Below are 20079 nucleotides of genomic sequence, written 5' to 3'. Positions count from 1 at the left end.
AACACAGGTTTCATTGATAAATATATGTGTTGTACTCTAAAAAGCACTGAATATACATGCTTTTCAATGTATAACATTTATACTAATCAATCACACAAAGGATGTCTTGACCCATTTCAAAAATTAATATGCAAAATACCTTCTCTGACCTTAATGTAACAAAATTACAAAATATCTTTCAAAAATGCTCTTATTAAGCAAAAAATTAGAGCAAAGGAACATGAAAAAAAAAAAGGAAAAAAGGGGAGGAAAATCTTTATGAAACGGTTTTATTTGACTTCACTGAAGGAGTAAGAATACTTTAGTAGTGGGAGACTCAGAATAGGATGGTTTATGTTGTAAATATGCTGATTCTCTTCATATCTGCAACAGGTGCAACTGGCTAGAGTTTAGAATCCAGAATGTACAAAGAAATTCCATTAATGACAAAAGGCAACACAGCAGAAAACTAAGAAGAAAGTGTGAGTAGACAAGTCAGAGGAGATGAAGTGCAATGGCCCATAAACATATACAAGGGAATCAATTTCACTGGTAACACAAAATTTCAAATTAGAACAATAAAAATATTTTATTCATTTTTTTTTTTATCCTTCAAAACAAAAAATGTCAAACATCTGAAAAACTGCAAAGTTTGACAGACTGGAAAGGTTATAAGGAAATTTATTTTTCAGCTGTTCCCAGGAGAAATTTGACAGTTTTGATAAAACCTGGATTTATTATTCCTTATCCCAACCCAGAAACAACAGCAACTACAGCTCACAGGCTAGTGTGCTTACTAGATTAAGTATGAGTCCAAGTCTTTTCCCTATGCAATTCATCTGATTCACACAACAACCTTAGACACAGGATTATTGTTATTCTCATTTTATAGCTGGGTAAACTGAGGTTCAGAGAGATAAAAACCCAGGCCAAGGTCACCTGGAGAGCACCAGTACATGCTGTGTGTCAGCCTAACTCCAAACTCTTGTGTCCTTTCACTTACTGTGCTGCCACTCTAGAGCAACACTGGCTCATGTACACAAAGTCACGTGGACCAAAATCTTTTTACAGTGGTGTTTAGAATAAGAAAAACTGGAAACAAAATAAATGGCCTCCAAATAGCTGTTGGATAAATAAAATAGTATAGAATACTATTTTGACTTTAAGGGTGAATTAGTATATGTAACAACATAGATCCAAAAAACAAAACAAGTTTCAAAATCATATGTAAAGTATGTCATCATTTACATATAAACTTTGATAATAAAAAAATTTTCAATGAACTAATATATATCTTAATGTATCAATGAAGAAAGAAGTTTTTTTCTTCCAACGGGGTGATCCAAGATGGCGGACTAGAGGGTGACTGCATCTCCAGTGCTCCAGAACCCAGAATTCAGGAAGGGGAGGCATTGAGAGACTCGGACTAAAATAGAACCACGGGGTGAGTCTCCCCCACCTGGTGAAGCTCGCCCAGGTGGCAGGCCCAGATTCATGCTGCTTATTAGAGTAGGGCAGGGCACCTAGAGTCTCCCCCAAGCAGCCCTGAGCACTCCGACGGTGGGCTCCTCCCACAGGGCCAGATATTCCAGCTTCTCGGAGCAGGCCCCCCCCAGTGAGAGCCTTTCTGCACACAACCAGCTCCAAGTCCCTGATCCAGTGCGCAGAGAGCTCCGGCCTGCCCACACGCTGCTTCAGAGACCAGGACAGGGCAGCCAGGGACTTGCCCAAGCAGCCCGGCTCCCTCCGGCATGAAGTGCCTTTTTAGGCTAGCTTCTCGGAGCAGACGGCCAGTGAGAGCCTTTCTACACAGAGCCAGCCACAAGTCCCCAAGCCAGCGGAGACCTCCGACCCGCAAGCAGCCTCTGGGACCAGGGCAGGGCAGCCAGAGACCTCTCCAGGTGGCCCTGCCCCATTCCGGCCGCAGGCTTTTTCAACGGGGCAATCCAAGATGGCAGACTAGAGCGTGACTGCATCTCCAGTTGCTCCAGAACCCAGGATTCAAGAAGTGAAGACAATGAGAAACTTGGACTAAAATAGAACCACGGGGTGAGTCTCCCCCACCCGGTGAAGCTGGCCCGGGCGGCAGGCCCGGATTCCGGCGGCTTATCAGAGTAGGGCAGGGCAGCTAGAGTATTCTCCAGGCAGCCCTGGGCACTCCAGCGGTGGGCTCCTCCCACACGGCCAGCTTCTCGGAGCAGGCCCCCAAGTGAGAGCCTTTCCACACAGAGCCAACTCCAAGCCCTGGAACCAGTAGCAGGCTAGGGACAGCTTTCTTCAGAAGTACTGCATTATCAGGTTACTCCCAGACATCAGGCTACTGAAAGCTGGGAGGTGATACACTGGAAATCCACAGGGACACTATAAGCAGATAGAGGAAATCTGCAATATCACAGAGTCCCACTGACATCTGACCAATATGAGTAAACTAGGGAAGAAAATGTCCCAAAAAACCCTACATACTATATCAATAAAACCCAATGACAACATAGCAGAAAAAATGTCAGAAAGGGAGTTCAGAATGTACGTAATTAAAATGATCAGGGAAGCAAACGAGAAGATGAGAGAGCAAATGCAGGCATTAAATGATTGCACCAATCAACAGTTAAAAGAGCAAATACGGGAAGCAAGAGATCATTTCAATAAAGAGTTAGGGATACTGAAAAAAAACCTAAAAAAATCCTTGAAATGAAGGAAACAAAAAACCAAGTTAAAAACTCCATAGAAAGCATAACCAATAGGATAGATCACCTGGAAGACAGAACCTCAGATATTGAAGAGAAAATATTTAATCTTGAAAACAAAGTTGACCAAACAGAGAAGATGGTAAGAAATCATGAACAGAATCTACAAGAATTATGGGATATACTGAAAAAGCCAAATTTAAGAATTATTGGGATTGAGGAAGGCTTAGAGAAACAAACCAAAGGAATGAACAATCTATTCAATGAAATAATATCAGAAAATTTCCCAAACCTGAAGAATGAAATGGAAAACCAAGTACAAGAGGCTTATAGGACTACAAATATACAAAATTTCAACAGACCCACACCAAGGCACATTATTATGAAAATACATAACATACAAAATAAAGACAGAATTTTTAAAGGCTGCAAGAGAAAAGAATCAAATTGCATTCAGGGGAAAACCAATAAGAATATCAGCAGATTTTTCAATCCAGACCTGAAAAGCTAGAAAGGCCTGGAACAACATTTACCAAGCCCTGAAAAAAAAACGGATGCCAACCAAGAATCTTATACCCAGCAAAACTTACTTTCAGATTTGACCACGAAATAAGATCCTCCCATGATAAACAAAAGCTAAAGGAATTTACAAAAAGAAAGCCGGCATTACAGAACATTCTCAGCAAAATATTCCATGAGGAAGAGATGAAAAACAACAATGCAAATCAGCAACGGGAGGAACTAGCCTAAAGGAATAGCCAAATAAAGGAGAAACCAAATCATGTCAAAAAACAAAAATGAGTCAAATGACTGGGAATACAAATCTTATCACAATAATAACCCTGAATGTTAAAGGTCTGAACTCATCAATCAAAAGACATAGACTGGCAGATTGGATTAAAAAGAAAAATCCAACAATATGCTGCCTACAAGAGATGAATCTCATAGAAAGAGATACCATAGACTAAAGGTGAAAGGATGGGAAAAAACATACCATGCACACGGACACAGCAAAAAAGCTGGAGTATCCATCCTCATTTCAGATAACGTGGACTTTAAGCCAAAACTAGTCAGAAGGGATGAAGAAGGACATTACATACTGCTTAAGGAAAGCATAAATCAGCAAGACATAACAATCATAAATATCTATGCCCCGAACATCGGCTCATCCATGTACGTCAAACAAATCCTTCTCAATTCCAGAAATCAAATAGACCACAACACAATAATACTAGGTGATTTTAACACACATCTCTCACCGCTGGATAGATCGTCCAAACAAAAATTGAATAAAGAAACCATAGATCTCAACAACACAATCAACAATTTAGACTTAACCGACTTATATAGAATATACCATCCAACAAAGAACGAATACACTTTCTTCTCAGCAGCACATGGATCCTTCTCTAAAATAGACCATATTTTATGCCACAAAGCTACTGTTAGCAAATACAAGAAGATAGTGATACTACCTTGTACTCTATCAGATCATAATGGACTGAAATTAGAAATAAATGACAGAATAAAAAACAGAAACTTCTCCAATACTTGGAGATTAAATAATACACTATTATATGATGAATGGATAACAGAAGACATCAGGAGGGAAATTTAAAAATTCTTAGAAGTAAATGAAAACAAAGACACATCATATCAAAATCTCTGGGACACTATGAAAGCACTACTGAGAGGAAGATTTATTTCATGGGGCGCATTCAACAAAAGAAGTAGAAATCAACAAATAAACAACTTAACACTACAGCTCAAAGCCCTAGAAAAAGAAGAACAGACCAACACCAAAAGTAGTAGAAGACAGGAAATAGTTAAAATCAGAGCCAAAATCAACGAAATAGAAACAAAAGAAACAATCAGAAAAATTAACAAAATAAAGAGTTGGTTCTTTGAAAAAATAAACAAAATTGATAAACCCTTAGCCACGCTAACAAAGAGAAAGAGGGAGAAAACTCAAATTACTAAAATTCGGAATGAACAAGGAAATATCACAACAGACACGAGTGAAATACAAAACATAATTAGAAGCTACTTTGAAAATCTATACTCCAAGAAAACACAAAACCTCGAAGACATCAACAAGTTTCTAGAGACTCATATTACCTAAACTGAACGAGGAAGACATACACAACTTAAATAAATCAATTTCAAGCAATGAAATAGAAGAGGTCATCAAAAGCCTACCAACAAAGAAAAGTCCGGGGCCAGATGGGTTCTCAGCTGAGTTCTACAAAACCTTTAAAGAAGAGCTCATTCCAATACTCCTCAAAGTATTCCATGAAATAGAAGAGGAGGGAACACCCCCCCCAACTCATTCTATGAAGCCAAAATCACCCTCATACCTAAACCAGACAGAGACTCATCAAGGAAAGAAAATTTCAGACCAATATCCTTAATGAACATCGACGCAAAAATTCTCAACAAAATTTTAGCAAATCACATACAAAAATATATAAAAAAGATAGTGCATCATGATCAAGTGGGTTTTATCCCAGGGATGCAAGGTTGGTTCAACATCCAGAAATCAATAAATGTCATTCACCATATCAACAGACTAAAAGTTAAGAATCATATGATTATTTCGATAGATGCAGAAAAAGCATTCGATAAAATACAACATCCCTTCATGCTCAAAACAATAGAAAAATTGGGGTAGTAGGAACATTCCTTAACATCGTAAAGACCATCTATGCTAAGCCCATGGCCAATATCATTCTAAATGGTGAAAAACTGAAAGCATTCCCCCTAAAAACTGGAACAAGGCAGGGATACCCTCTTTCACCACTTCTATTCAACATTGTTTTTGAGACTCTAGCCAGAGCAATTATACAAACCAAAGAAATTAAAGGGATACGAATTGGAAAAGAAGAACTCAAACTATCCCTTTTCGCTGATGACATGATTGTATATTTAGAGGAACCTGGAAATTCCACCAGAAAACTCTTAGAACTCATAAGTGAATTCAGTAAAGTAAGCAGGTTACAATATCAATGCTCATAAATCCAATGCAGTTTTATACATAACTGATGAATCTTCAGAAAGAGAAATTAGGAAAACTACCCCATTTACAATAGCCTCAAAAAAAAAATACTTGGGAATCAATCTCACAAAAGAGGTGAAAGACCTCTACAATGAGAACTACAGAACACTAAAGAAAGAAATTAAAGAAAACCTTAGAAGATGGAAAGATCTCCCATGTTCTTGGATAGGCCGAATTAATATTGTCAAAATGGCCATACTACCAAAAGTGCTATACAGATTCAATGCAATTCCAATTAAAATCCCAATGATGTAACTTACAAAAATAGAGCAAGCGATTATGAAATTCATCTGGAAGAATAAAAAACCCAGAATAGCTAAAGCAATCCTCAGTAGAAAGAGTGAAGCAGGGGGTATCACAATACCAGATCTTCAACTCTATTACAAAGCAATAGTAAAAAAACCAGCATGGTATTGGTATCAAAATAGACAGGTAGATCAATGGTACAGAATAGAGGACATGGACACAAACCCAAATAAATACAATTTTCTCATACTAGATAAAGGTTCCAAAATTATGCAATGGAGAAAAGATAGCCTCTTCAACAAATGGTGCTGGGAAAACTGGAAATCCATATGCAACAGAATGAAATTAAACCTCTATCTGTCACCCTGCACAAAACTCATCTCAAAGTGGATCAAGGACCTCAGAATCAGACCAGAGACCCTGCATCTTGTAGAAGAAAAAGTAGGTCCAAATCTTCAACTTGTTGGCTTAGGATCAGACTTCCTTAACTGGACTCCCATAGCCCAGGAAATAAAAGCAAGAATGAACATCTGGGATTGATTCAAACTAAAAAGCTTTCTCTCAGCAAAGGAAACTATCAGCAATGTGAAGAGAGAGCCTACAGAGTGGGAGAATATCTTTGCTACTCATACTTCAGATAGAGCGCTAATTTCCATTATCTATAAAGAACTCAGAAAACTCTACACCAAGAATACAAATAATCCAATCAACAAATGGGTTAAGGAAATGAACAGACACTTCACAGAAGAAGATGTACAAGCAATCAACAGATATATGAAAAAATGCTCAACATCTCTAGTAATAAGAGAAATGCAAATCAAAACTACTCTAAGATTTCATCTCACCCAAATTAGAATGGCGATTATCAAGAACACAAGCAACAATAGGTGTTGGTGAGGATGTGGGGAAAAAGGTACACTCATACATTGCTGGTGGGGTTGCAAATTAGTGCAGCCACTCTGGAAAGCAGTATGGAGATTCCTCAGAAAGCTTGGAATGGAACCACCATTTGACCCAGCTATCCCACTCCTTGGCCTATACCCAAAGAACTTAAAATCAGCATACTACAGAGATACAGCCACATCAATGTTCATTGCTGCTCAATTCACCATAGCCAGATTGTGGAAACAACCTAGATGCCCTTCAGTTGATGAATGGATAAAGAAACTGTGGCATATATATACAATGGAATATTACTCCACTATGAAGAATGATAAAATTATGGCATTTGCAGGCCAATGGATGAAATTGGAGAATATCATGGTAAGTGAGATAAGCCAATCTCAAAAAACTAAAAGATGAATGATCTCGCTGATAAGTGGATGAGGACATATAATGGGTGGTAGGAGGGGTTAGCGTTAGGGTTAGGGTTAGTTTTAGGGTTAGGGATAAGAAGGGTGGTAAGAATGGAGGAAGAAAGGACTGTATAGAGGGAAAAGAAGGGTGGGAGGGGTATTGGGAAGGGAAAAAAATAACAGAATGAATCAAACAACATTGCCCTATGTAAATTTATGAATTTGAATTAAAAAATATGTAATTTCAAAAAATAATAATAATAAAATAAAAAGTAAAAAATTAAAAAATCAGCATATTACAGTGATGCAGTCACATCAATGTTTATAGCAGCTCAATTCATAAGAGCTAAACTTTGGAGCCAACCTAGATGCCCTAGGTGTGCATTCTATGCACAATGGAATATTATTCAGCCTAAAGAAGAATAAAATTATGTCATTTGCAGGTAAATGGATGGAGTTGGAGAATATCATGCAAAGCAAAATAAGCCAAACCCAAAAAACTAAAGGGCAAATGTTTTTGCTGATAAGTGAATGCTGATCAATAATGGGGGCCTCAAAGAAAGAATGAAGGAACTTTGGATTGGGCAGAGGGGAGAAACGGTAGGGGAGGGGGGAATGGAGGTGGAAAAAGATGATGGAATGAGATTGACATCATTACCCTAGGTACGTGTATGATCGCACAAATTGTATGGACTCTACATCATGTACCATCAGAGAAATAAAAGTTTGTGCTCCATTCATGTATGATGAATTGAAATGCATTCTTCTGTCATGTATAAAGAATTAGAACAAATTTAAAAAATCAAAAGCCCATCCTCAGGACTCTATCCCAGGGCATCTGATTCGTTTGATCTGGGAATTTGCATTTCTAACGGGTCTCTAAATCTTTAGAATTTCCTTCTCTGGATGGGATTCAGTGACACATAAGTAATTAAAACAGTCACTCTGATCTTATTATTATGTATATCTGGTCTCCGTAATTATATGTGTGTGAGCAGAGGAATGTGCAGAGCTGATGGACTGGGGCCAGAAGTTGGTTGTTCATCTGCCAACCATCAGAGGGAGTGCTGGTCAAGTTTCATCATGGAACCATATTAAGAGGTGTGTGTTAACTCTTTCTAGGACTGTGAATTTTTCTTCCCTTATAGGTCTTCACCATTAATTAAAAAGTTGGGTTATAAAAACCCTTATCTTAAAAATAACCTCTCTGATCCTATATCCACTCTGTTTCTCCATGCTCTTCCAAATAGCAGGGAACATTTGGTTCTTCCTGATTTCACTTCTGTAGCTCCCTTCCAAACTCTTTTCTCCCCTGCATTGCCAAATCCATGGTCTTTTCTTGGCTCTCATCTTTTTCCAACGCCCAGCAGCATTTGATGTGAGAAATTTCCACACTTGTCCATTTTTCCATCTTTGCTCTCTTCCCCATCTCACTTCTCTTTTATTGCTTCCTCTCATACAGAGGTTCAAAGTAGCACGGGTTAGATTTGGGGTCTTTGTTCCATGTATGTGATCTTCCGGGGGATCTCATCTGGCTTTGACTATGATTGCCATATCATACCATTCATACCATTTGATGACAGTTTCTCCAGCCCACCCACGTTCTGCTCCAAGTGCCTGAAATACTATTTGCAATATGCTGTGCCTAGCACTTCTGTAGAATAGACCTCAATTCTTACTTTAATTTCTGTATGAAAATTCCTAATATTCCTGTCTCTTGACTTCTCTTCAAAACTCAATAATAAAATATCTTACTTATGTCTCCTAATTTCCTTCCTTCACAAGTGGCCCTGTGACTGAATATTTTAATTTATCCACATGACTAAACACATTTTCTATAATTATTTCCAGGCTTCCACTGCTAATTTTCTGAAACTCTTTGAGATGAACTGTATAATTTTGCATGGAGTAAAGATAATTATGAAATATGAAGCAAAGAGCAATAAGAGGATATTTTTATCAATAAAGGGAATATCTATGTATATCATTCATATATATATATATATATATATACACACACACACATATATACAAGCCAGAATAGTCAAGCCAGAATAGTCAATGCAGTCTTCATTCAGAAAAATTTTTATCCTGAAATTTGAGAGCCCAGATTTGAGCATTTAAAACATAATTCAATACATCTTTTAAAAAAGATCCATCTTTTTAAATAAAACTAAAATTGTGTGTATGTGTATGAAAGATGAATGACTATCCAAGTCTGTTTAAAATGTTTACCAATGTAAGAACTATTTCAGATTGTAATCATAGAACTTTTTAGGTCCTTCAGTTCTACTGAGGCTCTAAATAAGTTAATTTAATCAAATTCAAGTTTGTAGTTGCCTTAGTCTTATTTTTGTTAATAAAGCAACATAGCTGAGCCTAGATACTTTGTAAAGAAAAGAGGATTTTTACTTCACAGTTCTGGAGGTCCAAGAGCATGATGCTAATAATCTTAAAATTCAAAGGTCTGGGCTGAGTTTTGTTTGGATTTCTTTCCTTTATGTCCCTTAATTAAGAAGTTATCCCAGCCAGGGTGGCGCACGCCTGTAATCTCAGCAGCTCGGGAGGCTGAGACAGGAGGATTGCGAGTTCAAAGCTATCTTCAGCAATGGTGAGTGGCTAAGCAACTCAGTGAGACTCTGTCTCTAAAATAAAAATACGAAATAGGACTGGGGATGTGGCTCAGTGATAAAGTGCCCATGAGTTCAATCCCCAGTACCAAAAAAAAAAAAAAAAAAAAAAACAACTTTATCCCTTTATCTTGATGTCTCCCTATCCCCCATCAGGATCCAAGGACTAAAAGAAAACCAGATAGGTTTCACGTACTACCTTAACTCCATAGCACTCCCAAAGTGCTTTTTATTATTTACTTTTGTGAGCAATCCTGTGGATTATAGATGGGAAGCTGAGACTCAGGGGAGTCAGATAAACCTCCCCACTTATGGCAGAGCCAGGAACACAAAAACAGGTCTTCAGCAATATTTCATTACAATTTTTCTGAATCATGAAGATTTCATTTACTTTTTAAGTTCTCAATTTTTTTCTCCTCTTATTCCATATTCAAAAAACCTCATCAAATACTTTGGCATAAAATTGGACTTTGGGGAGCAGAATGCTGACACTGAGACAAGAGAAAGTGATTTGAACCAATTTACTCATGCAAAAAATATAAAATACACTTAGTAAAGAAATCATCATTCTGCCAACATATTTAATTTAGATGGAAAATATTTGCTTTGCTGATTAATAACCTCAAATAATTATGAGATTAAAATAATAATTTGTCAAAAAAAGATGAGAGCCCTCAAACAGAAATGACACATTCATACAACATGCTGTATTGAGAGAGCAGCTAAAATTTGCTTTTTAAGTTAATTTATGTTTATCTGAGCTTGTAGTTATTTAGCATGGATTTTTACTCATTTCCTTTCAAATTCTGTGTTTTCCAGCCCCCTTACTTATGACTACCCAACAAAATTAGTCTTCCTTTTATTTAAAAAAATTTAATTATTTATTTATTTTTAAATTTTTTACAGACTGCATTTTGATTCATTGTACACAAATGTCGCACATCATTTCATTTCTGTGGTTGTACACGATGTAGATTCATACCATTTGTGTAATCATACATGTACATAGGGTAATGATGTCTGTCTCATTCCATCATTTTTCATACCCCCCCCTCATTTCCTCCTACATAATTTAAAGTTCCTAAATTCTTCTCTCACTCCCCACCCCCCACCCCCATTATATATCATTTGGTTTTTTGGGATTGGCTTATTCCATTTAGCATGGTATTCTCCAATTCCATCCATTTATTTGCCAAAGCCATAATATTATTCTTTATAGCTGAATAATATTCCATTGTGTATATATACCAGAGTTTCTTTATCCATTCATCTGTTGAAGGGCATCTAGGTTGGTTCCACAATCTAGCTATTGTGAACTCAGTTGCTATAAACACTGATGTGGCTGTGTTACTGTAGTATGCTGATTTTAAGTCCTTTGGGTATAAACAGAGGAATGGGATAGCTGGATCAAAAGGAAGGTCCATTCCAAAGGACACTGGTCATCGAGTCTTCATTTTTTATATACAAAGTATCTTGGCATGAGCCCTTGTGGGGTTCAGAAATCCTCATTCCTAAATTCTTGGCAGGAATTAGCCTCCTTTAATTGTGATTTCTTCATCCACTGATTTCCAGAGGTTTCCTAGGGCATTGTTCTAAAAGTCTCTTATTTCTTCTGTGCTCTGTTTTCTTTTTTTATTGTCAGGCACCTTTCCTGGGGCAGGTGACTTCTACGTTATCGTCTCACTTGTAGGCCAGTTGTCTTCCCCTGATACACCACTAATAGTTTCAATTCTCTGAACTGTCACGTGTTTGAGACTTAACTATACTGTTAATAGGAGTGCATCGAAAGTTTGGGAACCAGAAACACAACTCAGACCACTATTAGATGTCTTTAGGAGACCATGTTGCTCTGTTGCTCTCTGCAGGCTTTAGCTCCACTGGTGGGTGTCAGCTCCGCTCCTACCAACAGGAAGTTTTAGCACCTGAGAATCTCAGATCCAGCTACCTCTGTGCCAGATACAAGAGGGAGTTCTTTCATTCCTAAGGCTTATTTTCTGTCCTAGAATGATTGACACGGGGAATGTGCATGCTTTTCAAGGGAAAATATTCTAAATCCATGATGTAGATTCATGTCGCGTCTAGTGCTAAGTGTCATTGTCTATGGCTCATTTTCCAAGTGTGGTTATTCAACATTAAATGAGCAGGGATACCAATAGTCCAGTGTAGGTGGCACTGTGCCAATTCAGTCTGTTTCTTTTCACAGGATTTTCTAGAAAAGATAAGAACTTTCCTCCCATCTCCTAGAGTCTTGGCTCCTGAGAGGAAGTACTTATATAAAAATTGTTTATACTTTCCAAAACACATAATGCATTTCCAGTTCAAGGTAATTTTTTATTCTCTATGGGCTCATTGTTACCATTAACTCAACTTAATTCCTCTAAGGAACCTGAAACCGTAGGTTTCAGGTGAATGTTGAAGAACAACCGATGGACACTCCCTTATGTCCGTATGACCAGAGGGCTTAGCAATAAGGATTTTCTACAAGGATGAATGTCAATATCTGTTCTAGAATATTTAAACTGCCTCTACTCTCCTTAGGTTCTCCATCTTCATATATCTTAACATATAATCTTCATTTTCAGTAGATTATTTAAGTAATATTTTCAATGTCGCTACTTTATGTGGTTTACCAAATTTATTTAATACCCATTTAAAATGAGATGGGGAAATTTTATGCTATCCTTAGACTTGGATAAGGTTTTGAGTATATCTCCCAAGTGTTTATATGTTGGAATTTAATCCCCACTGTGAGGTAGGAGAAGGGTGAAACACTATGACTATGATAGTGAGAGACGGGGCCTTTGGAAGGGTTAGGATTAGATAAGATCATCAGGGTGGAGCCTTCCTGACTTTATTCTGGTTGCTTTATAAGAACCAGAAAATGCACATACAGGCACTCCCTGCATCTTGCCATGTCATGCCCTGTGCCACCTGGGACTCTTGCAGCAAGGTCATGACCAGATGTGGGTCCTCAAACTTTGAACTCCAAAACATAAGCCAAAATCAACCTCTTTTCCTTATCAAGTTATCCATCCTTGGTATTTCCTCATAGTAATGAAAAATGGACAATACAGGCTACTTACAAAAAAATAATAACATAAGACTATCTGCCTCTTTAAAGAAAAATATCTACAGTTTTTTTTAATTAAGGAAGGAGATCATAAAACTTTATCACATATAAATAAAATAGATTCACGTATATATTGTGGTCAACGAAGAGAGGGCTAAGAGAAACAAAGTGAAAGTAAGAAGAAAGAAAAAGACAGTGATATTAATAAATAAATACTTAGGAATAGGACAGGAAAAAATATACCAATGAACACATACATACTTACACATTAAAACACAGCACACATCTAAGACTCTTGTATAAATAAAATGAAATGGAGAAGACAGACTGAGACAGAAATACACAGAAAATCATGGGAAATATGATGGGTGTGTATGTACACTAGAAACTGAAAATTAGGTTCCTTTATTTAATTTTTAAGTTAGACACAAACAAGTACAGTAAGCTGTGTGAATTTAAATCATGATCAGTATGTTTCTAGAATCCCAAACTAGTACTCATTCTAATTTTAAAAATATCTTTAAAATCAAAGTTTCTTTTTAAATTCATATTTTAGGTATCTGTCTCAGTGAAATATTAATAAGTTTTTATATTATCCTACAAGGAAAATTAGTCTTTCTCCAGAGAGATTATCTACTTATTTTGGGAAACCAAATTAGGTGTTCTATAGCCACTTAAACATTTTTAGCACAGAACCCTATAGCTGAACATTCTTTAAACTTGAAGTTGCTCTCCTAAGTAGTTCAGTACTTAAATCATTCAAACAAAACAGGTGTTAGATCTGAGAGATGCAGATTTAAAATCTGATCCTGTCAATTATACTAGCAGTAGGAACTTAACACACATATTTAACCTAAGAGTGCTTTGTATATCTTGGCTTTTGTTTTGTAAAAGGTTATGATGTGAGAACTGAGATGATAGACATAAAATACCTAGCCTAGCACTGGCATACATCATTACCGAGGTCCTTCGTTTTCTGCCTGCTGTGTTACATGCTTGCTAGTGTGTCAGGCGCTCTGATAAGCATGTTTTAATTGATGGATAAGGGAAGGACTCCTCTTTCTATTACAGTACCTATAACTGACACTTGCTCTTGTGTGTACCAAGCACTATTTTAAGTGTTGTCCATATGTACGTCATCTGATTCTCTCAGCACACTACAAGGCAGACATTATTAAAATCCTCATTTTTGCAAATGAGGAAACAGGATGAGAAAGGTTAAACAACTTCCTATGATCTAGTAAGCTAGCCAGTGGAGAAACTGGAATTCCAAGTCTGTTGTTTGCATACAGAATCTGTGCTCTGATTTTACCAGCAAAGCACACAAGATCTAGTCCAAGGATTTTAACACCACTACTGATATTAATACATTCTTTAAAAGTAAAATAAGAAAAATTGTAGAATTTATTTTCCAAAAAATTGTCTCAATTCAACACAAGACATTATTTGGCTTCTGCTTTATGGGGGAACATGTCTAAAGAAATGGAGTTTTAATTATAGGTAGCCTGAAATTTTCACATGGCTTATCTTCATTCTTCTTGTCTTTGGATAAGTGTAGAAGTTCTGCTATGAGATAATACGATATTTTTTTAAAAAAAGAATCCTTATATGCCTCTATGCCTATGAGTTTGAGCGAAAGTTACATTAAAGTAGCCTAGGAGGTTATGCGAGCTGCAACAAAGGACCACCAGGACAGCCTGCATCTTCATCCCTTCATTTGTTCATATTTTCCCATACCTCATTTATTTATCCAACAAATAGGTATTGGTTGCCTGTGCTAGTGCTGGAGTATGACTTTGGAAAGGAGGTATCAAATCTGACTTAACTCACATCTCTGTTGCAAGAGGCAGACAGAAACAAAGGATCTAATGCAGTATATTTTAAAGTTTCAAGTTTTTTTTTCCCCTCTCCTATCTTTTCTCTCAGGAGTACCAAGAATATTGAATGATATTTTTATTCTTCCCACTCATGCCACAAAAAAAAAAAAAAAAAAAAAAACCTAAGATTGGAAGAAATCCCTGACCTTCCTGCCAGTTGAAGATTCTTAGTTTGCCTTCCCAGAAACCAGTTACATCTGTTCTTAGAGGGATGGAAAATGGGAAGGCTCAGTGGCTACTCATTTTAGAGAGGGTAGAGAAGACCTGGCAATGAGGTGGGGGATTGGGAATGACTTTGTCATGAGATCCATGTGGAAGCATGAAAAAAAAATGATAGAAGACATGTAAGTACTTTAAAGGCCCTCAGAGGACACGTTGTATATAGCCCTATAGGCCTGGACATAATCATTAGCTATTATGACCATTATCCTTTATTGTTTTCCTATTTTAATCATGGCCATTCTATTAGCACCAGGGATCTTGTGCCAGAGTCTTCTCTACAGCTGGATCTAGACTGCCAGTTGCATCTCTTGTCTTGACCACTTATTTTTTTGCTGCTCATTTCTCTAGCTTTCCAGGATAACCTACCAAGTCTTAGCCAGTTTACCTCCTCCTTTGGGTTTAGCAAGGTTGATCTCTGATCTCTTTTGCACTTCTATATAGAATTCTGATTTCTTCCTATCACCTGGATGATAAAAACAGAGAGTGCATCTTAGAAATAAGAAGACTTCTCGGTGTTAATCCTCCATGTTAATATTGTGTCTACAGGAATCTAAATCTACATGATCGGGTCAATATATAGTAAGCAGAGGTGACCACAAGAGTGAGAATTGTTTAATTTGTAGAGCTGAACTGTATAAGTAAAACTCAAAATGGGAACTGTGTAAGCATTGCAGTTACCCTCTGTGGCAGGGTTCTTTGTTGAGTTCTTTGCTAGGTGGTGTAGGGAGGGTTATGCAGTGGGTCTGACGTGTACTAACAGAACCCGTTGTTAAGAGGTGGGCATAAAGGAGTTTTTGGAAAAAGTGACTCAGAAAGGTTTCTGAGAGGTTGTGAGGATAAAGTCAGACCTGAAAGTAATCAAAAACACTGTTGTTCATTTATTGGTTACTCAATGATAAATAATAATTGAACGTCAGCCATACAGTATCCAAGCCAATGGGTGATATTGTTCACTTGGGGGCTTATGATTGTCGCTATATGCTTGAAATCAGTTTCTTTGCATTCTGCTTTAATAACCTGATAGCTATTGAAGTAAAAAAATTTTTTTGTCCAAGACTTATAAAGGAAAAAATATTCAAAGTTGGGAAAATGTGTAATGTGTCAAAGATGGCTACAGTTCTCTGAGTCATTGAAGGGACAGATGTACATTTCTTTTTATTGTGCTGGGAATTCTTCCAAATTGCATTAGCACTCAATATGAACCACTGTGCAGCTAATGCACAGCCTGGTGCATCATTCAATCATCCAGTACTCCACCATGAGCCAATCAATGGGCTTACCCTTACTATTAACTTTTGTTACAATCTACAATAGGTCATATGCTATATGCAAACCAGTTATTAAGGTTTCTACTTAAAAGTGCAAACTCTTTTCCCCCCCAATTTATAGAAAGTTGAGAAACTATTTAAAGTGTAATGGCTCTTTGGATTTAAACTTAATGTACTTTGGGTTTGGAAAGAGTACACGTCAGGAAATCATTACTGTGCTGAGGTTTGACTCACACATCTATTTCTGTACTAATCTCCCATCAAGGAACAAAATAGTCTTATCCTTGCAGTGCCAATCAGTTTAACCCCCAAACCCATCACTCTGGTATCATTTTCCACTTATGTCTTTATATGGGATTTCCTGTCACTGCTATATGATGGAACCCCAAATTACTGCCTATGAGTGCATGTCTATATATCATTGCTTCTCATCAATTTGATCATGATGGGAAAATTCACCTTTCAGAAAAAAAAAAAAAAAAACAACAAACATCTAAAAAATAAAAACTATCCTATTTACTATTAGAAGATATAATTTAAAAAATAAGTTTTGTGTCTCACCTTCTCAGTTTATCCTAAGCCTGATAAAACTTTAATAATACCCTTAATTAAACAAACTAATAATAGGAAGACAAAAAATATGAGACAAGAGATATTCTTGTTTCTTCTAAGTTCTAAATCACTGAAATGATGATCATTTAACCATGTGAAATTTTGCATGCATAAATGGATGTGAACCTTAACGAATCTTCTCAGAGCCCCTGAATTTGTTAGGAAAGCAGTCATTGAGTAGCAGAGGCAAAATATAGCGTTGAAACAGGAGCCTTGTCAAAAGTAGCTCTCCCTTCTTGATTTTGATGCTGATACAAAGTAAAAATGCAATATGACAGGTAGACTCATTTAAGAGATGGCGACAGAATGCTCATTGACCCAGGAGGTTGAAATACACAGCCTTCTGGAAGGGACACAATAGCGGGAACTTTGATTAGCTCATTAGTTATTCTTTCAAAAGTGTAAGGAACCCATTATTCACACAACAAGCTGAGGTGCATGAGTGTCCCCAAGGTGCTCGGTTTACAGAGGAGTGGAAAGCAACTCAAGGAGGAGTTTGGACAAGCTAGTCGACACATCTCAGAAGACTCAGCAAATATCCTGAAACCCTGGACTCCTGCTCACTATGTGTGCCGACACAGTGAGCAACGGTGGTGTCCATTCTCACCACTGACCCCTGCCTCAAGAGATCTGAGACTGTGCCTTTGGACACAACACATAGAGCCACAGCAAATGGACATCCCTGCTTGCAGGCAAGGGAATATCTCTGGATACAAAGCCATTCATTTGCACTCTTCTTTTGAGAAGAATGTCCATTTGAAGCTTGATATCTCTAAGATGTATAGAGATATATTTACGTGGGTTTTTTTTTCCTATTCCTGAGAGTTTGAGGAAATTTAGAAAAAAAGGATATGAGACAAGATAATAAAAAGAGCAAATGGCTAGTCACATGTCCTCAGAAGTGAGGAAATCTCAGGGCAGTGAGAAGCTCTTGTCCTGGCTTTCTCTATGGGATTAAGGGTAAGTGTGTCGGCCAGGATCAGATCACATCAAAGTAAACCAAAGGGTACAAGCGTAGTGTAGCAGACAACAAGGAGGCCCTGAGATCTGTTTTTCCTGTCTCTGTATGGTTTGTGTTCACAGGGACAGGACCCAGAAATTGTCCTTACAGCAGGAAGGAGAGGGGGAAGCAGGAGGGCTGACCTTATTTTGAAATGCCATAAACCCAGGTTTTTTTGTTTTTTGTTGTTTTTTTTTTTTTTTTTTTTTTTTTAATTCAATCGGACACATTCCCTTTTTAAACTATCTTCCTGCAGCTGGACCATCCACTTAAAGAAGTGATATTGTTGTTGCCGTTCCCAGCTAAGTCTTCAAGTAGTTCTGGAAGATGCTTCAAAATCAGGACATCCATGGCTTTGAGTTCCCTGGCTCCTCTCTCAAGGGTACTCACCCGACCCTCTCACAGCATGATCACTAACAAGACAAATCCAGATCTCTGCTGTGAACCCTCTGACATTTGTCAAACTGATAAGCCCTCCCACACTTTTCTTTTTCAATTTGTCATGACAGACAAAAAACGCAGGCAATAGCATCCAAACATGGACTCCCTCTCATCTTTTTAGCTTGGGGGCATGCATTCTTCAGGTGAAAGGCAAATTCTAAATTCACTCTAGGATTTTCACTACACCCTTGAAGATTTACAGGTAAAACTCCACTTTGTTGGAAGTTCCAACTTATCTCTTGTAAAGAGCTTTTCCCAAAACCAAACTAGATATTACCAATAGCATTTACTGAGCTGTGAAAAATCTACATAGGGCAATAAAATTCAAAAAGTAACTAGCATTATAATAAAGTTATTATAGATCAGCCCTTATGGCATAAACTCTTGTCTGCCATAGGGGGAAATACATTCAAATAAAGTCAGTTTATCTTTTTGCTGGTGGAATGGACAAGTGAAGGCTTGCATTTGGATTCCAAGCTTACTGTATGCAGCAGTGGGTTTGGTCTGTGGGCCAGCACATCATCATCAACTAAGACTTGTTAGAAATGCAAACTCCTCAAGTCCCACCCAGGCCTACAGAATCAGGACCTCTGGGGTGGGGGTAGAGCAACTGGTAACCCAGACTGGAGGTGATTGGAATAAATGCTCAAGCTCGAGAATCCCTAGTTTAACAGCAATAGGTTACAACTAAAATAATAAATTTTATTATTTTCAAGACTTTCAGAAGAGTATCAGATTTTTTAAACCAACTCTTATTTTAAAATAGTTTCTGATTTACTGAAATACCATACAGGGAATTTCCATATGCAAATACACCTCCCACTGTCCAGTTTCCACTAGTGTTAACATCTTTCATATAACATTTAACATAATTAATGACCCCAAGTTGACATATTATATTAATTAAAGCCTATACTTGATTCAGTTGTTCTTAGGTTTTGCCTAATGTTGTTCTGTTATTCTAGGATCTCATCCTGAATATCACATCACATTTCATCTCAGTATCTCTTTAGGCTCCTCCTTATTGGCTGTGACACTTTTCTGTCTTTCCTTGTTTTTGGAGACTCTGTCTTGAAGAGTGCTGGTAGTGTATTTAGAAGAAACCCCTCAGTTTTGATTTGTCTGAAGCTTTTTCTTATTATTAGAATTTATATATTAGAATGTATAGATATTCTCACCATAGCATATCAAGGGCTAGCAACATAACTTATCAGTGATGAAGTTAATCTTGATCATCTGACTGAGGTGAAGTCTGTTAGATTTATCCACCATGAAGTTATTCATCTTTGCCTCCTTTCCATACTACATTCTTTGGGCAGCCCACACTTAAGGATTGGAGAGCTATGCTCTACTTTCTTGGCAGAATTCTTTGCAGAATTTTGCACCTGAAAAATGAGTGAAACCAATTTTGATATTCGAGATGTTTCTAAAAGAAGCACACAATGGGTAATTAACATAAGGAATAATAAATAAAACCATAAGGACATGGGAGACATGGCTGCCAAAGCACGTAAAATGTGTCCACACAGTGGCATGCTATGAGGGAGTATGACCCACCACATTTGGCACTAGGACTGGGGACTACAAATGGTCACATCATCTGTAACTTCCATTCTTTTACAGACATGTACACATGACCTCTTTCCAGTATACAATACTCCTTCCCTCTTCCTCAACTTTGTCCGCACATTGAGATAAGC

This window comes from Sciurus vulgaris (assembly GCF_902686455.1).
Source record: "Sciurus vulgaris genome assembly, chromosome: 8".
In the NCBI taxonomy this organism is placed as follows: Eukaryota; Metazoa; Chordata; class Mammalia; order Rodentia; family Sciuridae; genus Sciurus; species Sciurus vulgaris.
Note: the sequence above shows the minus strand (reverse complement) of the source record.